The sequence below is a fragment of the Solanum tuberosum genome, unplaced genomic scaffold (assembly GCF_000226075.1).
Source record: "Solanum tuberosum cultivar DM 1-3 516 R44 unplaced genomic scaffold, SolTub_3.0 scf00293, whole genome shotgun sequence".
Taxonomy (NCBI): Eukaryota; Viridiplantae; Streptophyta; class Magnoliopsida; order Solanales; family Solanaceae; genus Solanum; species Solanum tuberosum.
Window position 1 is genome coordinate 110,718 of NW_006239222.1, and position 10,284 is coordinate 121,001.

The window sequence follows — 10,284 nt, forward strand, 5'->3', positions numbered from 1 at the left end:
GCTATTTTAATAGTTTTACAACTTATGTGATTTTTATGTTTATGAGAAAATATACAACACAAAAATTTCATATCGCATGTCCAAACAAACCTTCAATTTCATTTCATGATTCCATATCATAATACCATATCATGATTCCATATCATGATACCATATCGCATGGCCAAACGGGCCCTTATTGTAGTAGTATTTATCCTAATTCTTGTATTATTATTTTGATATTCTATTTTCCCCATCTACACATATTTTCCAACAATCTAAGAAACCATGACAAATAATAATACTTCTGAAACTATTTCTGACACTACCAATGTCGTTGCTACCCCTGTTTCTCCAGTTCCAATTGTCCTACCATATGCCAAACAATTGCCCGATGAGTCAAATATTGATATTTTTGCAAATGAAAATTTCAAAAGGTGGAAGAACATGTTTTTTCATTGCTCGATGTTCATGGCGTTGCACATGTATAATTACATCCACAACTGGTCCAGACGTTGATAACAAAATTATGGAATCATGATGACAACATGCTAACAAGGTATGTCGTCATACTATATTACAAACTATTTCTAACATACTTTTTGATGTATACTGTAGCTACAAAGAAGCAAAAGTTATTTGGGAAGCCTTAATTAAGTAGTTCACTGCAGAAGATGCTACCAAACAAAAGTTTGTGGTCGAAAGATTTTACCAATGCCAGATGAGTAATGAAAGGAGATGAAAATTCAAATCAATGAATATCAAAAATTGCTTGAAGACTTGAAGGCCGAGGAGATCATTCTACCAGAAAAACTTGTTGTTGGAGTGTTGATTGAGAAATAGCCGGACTCATGAAATGATTACAATAATAACTTAAAGCATAAGCAAACAAATTTCACTATTAAGAAAATAGTGATTCACATTCTAATCGAAGACACCAACAGAAAGGAGTCATTCAAAGCAAAGAAGTAGGCATTCAAAGCAAACTTAGTACAAGGTCATAACATCAACAACAAAAGGTATGGTAATGAGTCTAATAATTACATGCCTTATAATTACAATTTTAAACAAAAGAAAGGTTCTTGTTTTACTTGTGGAAAATCATGTCATCATGTCTCAAAATGTAGGAGGAGAATAAAAAATGACAAAGAAAAGGATTATCCTCCTAAGGCTAATTTAGCTGAAGGAGATGAAATTATTGCAGGTGTCATTTCTCAAGTAAATATTGTAGCACATGTAAAAGAATGGGTGGTATTCTCTGGGGCTACTCGGCACATTTGTACAAATCGAGAAGCATTTGCCTCCTATATATTGATAGGGGATGACAATGAAGTAGTCTACCTTGAAGACTCAAGAACTATTAAAGTGTTGAGTAAGGGTAAAGTGCTCTTGAAACTTACTTCAGGAAAAACTTTAGCCCTTATGGATGTACTACATGTTCCTACAATGCGTCCTGATTTCTGTAGCCTTGCTTAATAAAGTTAGAGTGAAAGTGTCATTTGAATGTGAAAAAGATCATATTGACCAAAAATAATGTGTTTGTGGGAAAAGACTATTGCAAACTAGGGATTTTTGTACTTTATGTTTGTAATGTTGTGAATGAAAAAACATCCATTTCTACTTACATGGTTGAATCTATTTCTTATGGCATGCTAGATTAAGACATGTTAATTTCTCTTATATAAAAAATATGCAACCACTTGATTTGATATTTGACTTAGATTCAAATAATAGTAATAAATGTGAATATGTGCTGAAGTTAAAATTACTAAAAAGTATATAGAGAAACTAAATTATTGCCTTTAATTCACACTGATTTAGGTGATTTAAAACAAACAATGACTAGAGGTGGCAAAAGATATTATGTAACTTTTATTGATGGTTTTTCTAGATTTACATAGTTATACTTACTTAGGAATAAAGATGATGCTTTAATGTTTTTATTTCTTATAAAACTGAAGTGGAAAATCAACTTAAATAGAAAAATCAAGAGAATTAGATCTGATAGAGGTGGAGAATATTTATCTTTAAATGCCTTTTGTGAAAAGGAAGGAATTATTCATGAAGTAACTCCACCTTACTCTCTAGAATCTAATGGAGTAGCTGAAAGGAAAAATAAAACATTAAAAGAAATGATGAACTCCAAGTAAATTAGTTCTAATGCACCTAATAATTTGTAGGGTGAAGCTACATTATCTGCATGTCACTTACAAACTAGAATTCCTCGTAAAAGAAATGACAAAACACCTTATGAATTCTGGAAATGCTATAAACCTAATTTGATACATTTAAAAGTGTGGGGGTGTCTTGCTAAAGTTCTCTTGCCTGAACCTAAGAAGAGAAAAATAGGTTCTAAGGCAATTGATTGTATGCTTATTGGATATTCTAAACATAGTGTTGTATATAAATTTATTATTTTAAAAAGTGATGTGCTTGATTGCAATACTATTATTGTGACAAAGAATGTTGAATTCTTCGAACATATTTTTTCACTATGTGATAAAATTTCTCATGTACCTGTTGAAAAAAATTAGTGAGTCTACTTCTAAAATTGAAGAACAAAGGAGTAAAATGCATAGGAAAGAACATATTTTTTATGGAAATGATTTTCAAACTTTTCTTGTTGACCATGAGCCATTAAATTATTCTAAAGCAATATCTTCTTTTGATGCTAAATTTTGGAAAGAGGCAATAAAAATTGAAATTGATTCAATTATGAAAAATAATATATGAATTTTAACTGATTTACCTCCTGGTGCAAAACCTATTGGTTATAAATGAATTTTCAAAAGAAAATGTAATCCTGGTGGATCTATAGATAAATATAAAGCTCGGTTAGCGCAAAAGGATTTTATCAAAAATAAAAAATTGATTATTTTGATACATTTGTACTAGTGACTAGAATTTCTTCTATTTAAATTTTAATTGCCTTAGCATCAATTCATAAGCTTTTTATCCATCAAATAGATGTAAAAATAACTTTTTTAAATGGTGATTTAGAAGAAGAAATTTATAAGGTTCAATCTGAATAATGTATTATTTATGGACAAGAAAATAAAATTTGTAAATTAATTAAATCTCTTTATGACCTTAAACAAGCTCCTAAGCAGTGACATAAAAAATTTGATCAAGGCTTGATGAGAGGTAGTTTTTCTTCTATAAAAGTGGATAAATGTGTTTATACTAAAATAATAGATAATGATTATGTGATAATATGTTTATATGTTGATGACATGCTTATATTTGGAACCAGTTTAAATATTGTGCAGAGTACCAAATCATTTTTGTCTACTAATTTTGATATGAGAGATCTGGGTGAAGTAAATATGATATTGGGAGTTAAAGTTATAAGGAGTGAAGATGGTATAATGTTGTCACAAGAACATTATGTGGAAAGACTTCTTGAAAAGTTTGAATGTTTTGAGGTGACACATGTGGCCACTCCTTATGATGCTAATTCTCAATTGAAAAAGAATAAAGGTGACCCAAGTCTAAATATGCTCAGATTATTCGGAGTGTGATGCATTTAATGAATTTTACTAGGCTAGATATAGCCTATGTTATGTGTAGACTGAGTAGATATACTCATAATTCCAATAAAGAGCATTGGTCTGCATTAAATAGACTAATGAAATATTTGAGAGGAACAATGAATTATGGTATCATGTATAGTGATTTCCTTCTATAGTAGAAGAGTATTGTGATGCAAACTGAATCTCTGATTCAGATGGAACAAAATCCACTAGTGGATATGTGTTCACCTTAGGTGGAAATCCACTAGTGGATATGTGTTCACCTTAGGTGGAAATCCACTAGTGGATATGTGTTCACCTTAGGTGGAAATCCACTAGTGGATATGTGTTCACCTTAGGTGGAAATCCACTAGTGGATATGTGTTCACCTTAGGTGGAAATCCACTAGTGGATATGTGTTCACCTTAGGTGGAAATCCACTAGTGGATATGTGTTCACCTTAGGTGGAAATCCACTAGTGGATATGTGTTCACCTTAGGTGGAAATCCACTAGTGGATATGTGTTCACCTTAGGTGGAAATCCACTAGTGGATATGTGTTCACCTTAGGTGGAAATCCACTAGTGGATATGTGTTCACCTTAGGTGGAAATCCACTAGTGGATATGTGTTCACCTTAGGTGGAAATCCACTAGTGGATATGTGTTCACCTTAGGTGGAAATCCACTAGTGGATATGTGTTCACCTTAGGTGGAAATCCACTAGTGGATATGTGTTCACCTTAGGTGGAAATCCACTAGTGGATATGTGTTCACCTTAGGTGGAAATCCACTAGTGGATATGTGTTCACCTTAGGTGGAAATCCACTAGTGGATATGTGTTCACCTTAGGTGGAAATCCACTAGTGGATATGTGTTCACCTTAGGTGGAAATCCACTAGTGGATATGTGTTCACCTTAGGTGGTGGTGCAGTATCATGCAAATCAGCTAAATAGACGATTATTGCTAGATCAACTACGGAGTCAGAGTTTGTAGATTTGGAGTTGCATGGTTCTGAGGCTGAATGGCTAAGAAATTTCTTAGTGAATATCCCTTTGATAAAGGATGAATTGCCTCCTATGTTTATACATTGTGATTGTCAAGCCACAATCTCTATTGCGAAGAATAAATCTTACAATTGTAAGAGCAGACACATGAAACTGAGACATGACGTTGTTAAGCAACTGCTGGGAGATGATGTAATTTCCATTGATTATGTGAAGTTATAATTGGATTCGGTCAATTTATTGACTAAACTTGTGGGAAGAAAATTAATTCTTCAACCCTCGCAAAAGATGGGGTTAAGGCCAATATGATTTTCAATAGAGATGGTAACCCAACCTATGTGATTGGAGATCCCATGAAGTAGATTCATATGGATAATAACAAGTCGATATTGACACTACGCACTACTAGAGAGTACTTGAATTGCTTTTAATTATGAGTGATGAGTTATTAACTCTTAATGAATTCATAGTCCTTATGGATGGTGTATTTAAAGCAGTATACACTTGATGGATTCACCTATATGAGAAGTGGAATGAAGTCGCGCGCTCCTATGAGAATTTGTCCTAGTCTCTACAGCTCTCATGAATAACCAGGCACACGCACGACTTATTGGCGCAAAACAACGTTGAACAACAAAATATAAGGATTGATAGAATCTCTTACTTACAAAAGAATAATTGGTTCATAGTAATTTTATATTTCACCAACAATTCTGTAAGTTAAATTTTATTAATATAAGTTTGGTTCATAGTCCAAAAGACACCAAACCTATTGCATTTGATCATACAAAATTAAGCAAGTTGAGTCCTTCTATTTCAAAATTATATTAAAATATATGGGGGATTGTTGGATATTTTAAATAGTTTGAGTCATATTTTGAACTCTATTAGTTTATGACTTGAGTACTTATGTCATTGAAGTAGTAAGACAGTGTCTAGCATGACTCAAGTTTTGTTTATACATTGTAGTCGTATTTATTCTAATTCTTGTATTATTATTTTGATATTATATGTTCCCATCTACGTATATTTGCCAACAAAGTCATTAGGTGCTTAAATGGTATTCCAGGAAAGGTTTGTCTGCCAGATATGTGATGAAAGTGGACCTCCGAAAAGCCTATGATTTTATTGAATGAGAGTTCTTGAAAAGCATGCTAGCAGAACTTGGCGTCCCGTTCAGATTTATATAATGGATCATGGAATGCATTTCAATAGTGTCATACTCCTTGGTTATTAACAGAGGGCTTTCAATAAAGAGGAATAAGGCAGGGACCTTTTCGTGATTGCTATGGAATACCTGTAAAGAAAACTGAATGAGGTGCATATTTCTATGGAAAGTACCTTGGAAGAGCCTAACAGGGCATCCATCCACAACATATATAGGTTCTTTCTACTAAAGAGGCTTGCTACAGTTGACAGATTACAGAAGTTCGCATAGATGCATATTCTGTCAAACTGCTCATGAAAAATGAGACCACTTATTCTGTGAATGTACTGTTACACAAAGCCTTTGGAAACATCACAACCCTTCCGAAATGTCACAACATTTCATAAAAGTCACAACTTTTTATAATAGTCACAACTCTTCATAAAAGTCGTAACTTTCCGTTAAAGTCACAACTCTTCATTATCCATTCACACCTTTTAAAACCCCACATAATAGTCTTTAAATAGTTTAAACTTAAGGGTTTTTTTTAGCTTGACATATATTTTACCAAATTAAAACCTATAAACTCCCAGGCATGACCATGAAGAGAGCAGAAGGCAATTATCATAACAAAAGAATGTTTGAATTCGGGGAAAGAATTGGGTGGGAATTGCAGAATGTAGATGAAAAGCTGATTAATGACTTCTGCAGCAGAATCGGCGTAAAAAAACAGGTTTTAAAGGTATGGTTGCACAATAATAATAAGAAGAAAAATCAACCCACAACTGATACATTGCCTGAAGGTGCTATTCACAAAATACTCTCTAATCTTAATTATGTAGAAGCATCACGGATGACGATTCTCTCCAGAACATGGCTACAAGCTTGGTTGACTAATCCCAACTTGTTATTCGTAGCTTGTTCAGGGGCGGAGGAGAGGGCGGAATGGAGTACCAGAGGTAAAATTGACATCGATATAGTGGATAAAATTATAAAGAGATACAGGGATGAGAAAATTCCTATTGACAAGTTTGAACTTTCAATTGACATTGGAAAACCTACTGGTTATATTTTCTTTTCGATTGATAAGTGGTTTGACATTGCTCTTCAGAATGGTGTAAGCGAGCTAGTGTATAGAAATTTAGGATTTATTCATCCTTCAATATTTTTAAAATGTTGACAGCAAAACATTTACGAGAACTGGTGCTGGAGAATTGTAATCTGGTGTATTTTTCTTCATTACCTACTAGTTATGTGGGGAATTGTCATTCTTTCAGAAAGCTTTCTCTAAATAATGTAACTTTAGACGATAACATGCTACAAGGTCTACTCAATAATTATCCCTTGATTGACAATTTAATCATTCTCTATTGTCGCGGGTGGATAAAGTTTGAGGTGCGGAATCTTCAAAACATTAGGTCACTTCACATTATGATAGAGAAGAAACAGAGTGTTGAAATCGAAGCACCAACTCTTGAATACTTGTCTTATTCTAGTTATTCTTTGGACGAATTGGATATTGTTGAGTATCCGAATCTGGAATCTTTAGAGTTATCTGGTAGTTTTGCTTCAAGAAGGTTTAAAATTGGCAGAAGTAAATCCTTGAGGGTCCTGAAGATTAATAATTTGCGCATTAATAATTGTCAGAAAATTGAAGTAGATGCTCCAAATTTGGTATCACTCGAGTATGAAGGAGACTATCTTCCGCAGCTTAAACTTGCAAAAGAATCAAGCAAATTCAAGAACTTAATTTTTAATTCCAACAAACACTCTTTGGATGATAAGTGGTTCTGTCGATTGATAGAATTTCTATCAAATTCTACGTCTTGGTCTCAAGTTTCAATTCAAGTTTCAGTTGATATTTACAGATGTGGTGAGATCAATATGGAGCATTTGAAACGACACTACAGAGTTTCTACCCCACAAGTGGACGTTTTAGATGTAATTATAGAGCCAAGAGATGATTCTCCAACATTTGTTGATGCTTTGTTGTGGTGTTTTCGTCCTAGGAGACTCAACATATCATCATCATTCAAAATAATTATATATCTCATCAGTCGATTATTGTATATGAAGAATTCGAGTGATTCTACTTCTCATGAAGACGAGCCTCAACTTGTTCAATTAAAAGAAGTAAGAGCCTACAAATTTGATGGGAAGAATGAGAGCTGGCATCCAGTGAAGCCCAAGAGCATGAAGCTGAAAACAGGGGACCCTAACAATATAGAGAAATTTTATTTTTTATTAAATTGGTGATACAATTTATTCTATTGCAAATTGAATGCACTTATTCATTTATTTATAAAGTTCATTAATAGTTCTGTTTTGGATTTCTGATATCTGTTACTTTCGCATCTTTTTGTGTTATGGATTTAAAATTCTATTTACCTGAATCCTTCTATGTCTGAGTAAAATATACTCATTTTCAGTATATATTTTAGTCTACAAAACCTCGAATCTGTGTTCATTTGTTCTTTTCCAGCATAAATGCGTTCACTGAACTGAAATATTCAAAACAATAGACCTCACATCATCATGAGCTACATAATTCTGGCGTAGCCAAGTAGACTTAGTCCCAATAATGACAACTTCCAACTAATTGTAGTGAGGATTTATAATCCTCTGTTGCGTGTTTTGATGAACCCCTGCAATACTTTGAATCTCAAGCTTAGAACTTCAAGCCTTTGGCAGAGTTCCCATGTCCATTGAGGGACCTGAATGGACATGAGAATTAGAACGAACCGAGGTTGGGTTTTGTTGGTTTCTCATTTGTTGGGTTGTGACCTTTATAAAAGGTTATGTCTTTTCTAACGGGTTGTGACTGTTTGAAAAGTTGTACATTTTCTAAAGGGTTGTGACATTTACCCTTTGTTGGCTATAAATAGAGAGATTTTCTCTCATGTTTCTTTTTCCTTTCACTAACGCCTCATTTGTATTTCAATTTTCATTGTTTTTATTAATGAATATTATGTGCTTATGAGTTATAATTTTCTTTTACAATATAATCTTGATAATCTTTTTTTCCCCATCATCTTCAGTTTCAAGTTCTTAATGAAACATAATAAATGGTAGCTCATTCGTTCATATTTTTAGGTTTCCTGGTTGAACTAGCACCTATATAATATTTTCATATGCGGTATTGTATTTTTCCTTTTATGCTATGCAATAATTACTATACAATCATCTTCTTTCTTTATTCGCGTATGTATTTATCTTTAAATTAAAGTACTTACTATCTACTCCATATGTATTTATCTTTAAATTAAAGTACTATCTATGTCAGTAAAGTAGCATCAAGCTTGTCTCAACTTACAAGTTGTTACTCTTTTTTGTGTGTGTGTAGTTGCTTTTTATTTATAGGATAAAGAAAGTCCAAATAATATATGTTCCATTTAAAAGTTGTCATTTGCAATATAAATTGTGTTAAATATTTTGAAGTAAACGTGTAACACACGTTCCCAAAACTAGTAATTTAAAAAATATGTGTTTTACTTATGAATTTCGTGTTCTACGTTTGAGATAATAAGCATAATTCAACAACACTTGACAACAAAGTACTCTTACAAGTTATTTATTACTTCATTGTTTCGATTTGAGCTTTTCTATCCCATTTTTGTTGCATCTTGGATTTCCGCCTCGCCCCAATTATTAGGGTTAATAACCTTTGAGCATCTGAGCGAGTCACCCTTTGGATTGTAAATCATGAAAGTTGATCCAAACAAAACCAAAATTTCATTTCCATTTGTCATGTGTAAACATATTTGCCCAAGATATCCATACACCAATTGATTCTCCGAAACTTGATAGTAAACATCTTCGTCCAAGATTCTTTAACCTCGTACTCCTTCATAACCCAAACATCTAACATATATGTTTGTTGACAATCACAAAAGACCGAAAGATCACTTCGAAACACTCACAAGCTCAAAACCATACCTCCTTCCCAATAAAAGGGTAGTTCCATCTCTCCCCATTTCCCGTCAGCCAAATCAATAGAAATGATGCTTCATTTAGTACACAATTTAGGACCAATAATAGTAGTCCAATGAAGTTTCCCATTCACCAACCTACCTGACTGTTGTAGTGTCACCATACTTGGATAATTATCAACAGTTCTCCAAGAATCACTTTTTAGACTAAATTTTTTTACTTCAATTTGAAGTGAAAGGTCATGTCTGACATTGATTAAGATAACCACTACCTTATAATCATCATGAAACTTATCATATCTAAAGTCATTTACTCGCCCGAGGGAATATCTCAAAGTAGTTTTAGTTTTAGGATTAGGTAACTTCTTATACTTTCTAATTGATGGATTCCATAGAAATAATTCATTCTCCCGACTAACAAGACAAATCAATCCATTGACAGAACCTATAGAAACACCAGCTGGAACTTGCCTGGGATAATCCAAGTCTTTTGCCTCGGTAAATGAGTTATTAAATAAAGAGCTAACACTACAATCTTGAAAGTTGTACATGTTGGGTTTTAAAAGGTGTGAATGGAAAATGAAGAGTTGCGACTTTTATGAAGAGTTGTGACTTTGATGAAAAGTTGTGACTATTATGAAGAGTTGTGACTTTTATCAAAAGTTGCGACTTTTATGAAAAGTTGTGACTTTTATGAAAAATTGTGACTTTT

General features: G+C 33.1%; 1 long non-coding RNA gene across 1 annotated transcript; it reads left to right on the forward strand.

The window, feature by feature from the left end:
- The first annotated feature begins 182 nt into the window (after positions 1 to 182).
- LOC107063050 (uncharacterized) lies at positions 183 to 1,603 on the forward strand. Its single transcript, XR_001475032.1, has 2 exons — positions 183 to 998; positions 1,107 to 1,603. It is a non-coding gene; the product is annotated as an uncharacterized lncRNA (long non-coding RNA).
- The last annotated feature ends 8,681 nt before the right edge of the window (positions 1,604 to 10,284 follow it).